The 447-nt window shown below is 21.9% G+C and overlaps 1 protein-coding gene across 1 annotated transcript in view; it reads right to left on the bottom strand.

Moving 5' to 3' along the window:
• Positions 1-447, bottom strand: part of LOC105462797 — a 14,754-nt gene that overhangs the window by 5,976 nt on the left and 8,331 nt on the right. The window lies entirely within an intron of this gene.

Consider the following 447-nt stretch of genomic DNA (forward strand, 5'->3'; position numbering starts at 1 on the left):
ACACTATAGATTTAGGTTGACACTATAGATTTAACAGTGTATATAATATAATATAATTATATTTCTCTGTCGAATTACGATATATTGAAATTTATTATATAGATTTAACAGTGTATATATTATTAATTTATTAATTTATTTGTAAATATTTAACAACATTTTTTATCATTTTAAAATTTTAAAATAAATAACAGAACATAGTAAAACTATTTTTTTAAGAAATAAAAATAAATTATTAATTTCTTCCTCTTTCTCTTCCTCTTTCTCCGAAATAGTGTTTGTTGTCGCACATGTTGAACAAAAATTAAAAAATCTTCTTGCCCTTTGGCGTTGTCCGCTTCTCTTGCCTCTCGGTCTCCATCCTACGAAACAAATATTATATTATAATATTAAGTACTTAAAAGTATATGCAATAAGAATTTAAAAATTATACATAAAAGTATTATA

The sequence above is a fragment of the Wasmannia auropunctata genome, unplaced genomic scaffold (genome assembly GCF_000956235.1).
Source record: "Wasmannia auropunctata unplaced genomic scaffold, wasmannia.A_1.0 LD336095.1, whole genome shotgun sequence".
NCBI classification, from domain to species: Eukaryota; Metazoa; Arthropoda; class Insecta; order Hymenoptera; family Formicidae; genus Wasmannia; species Wasmannia auropunctata.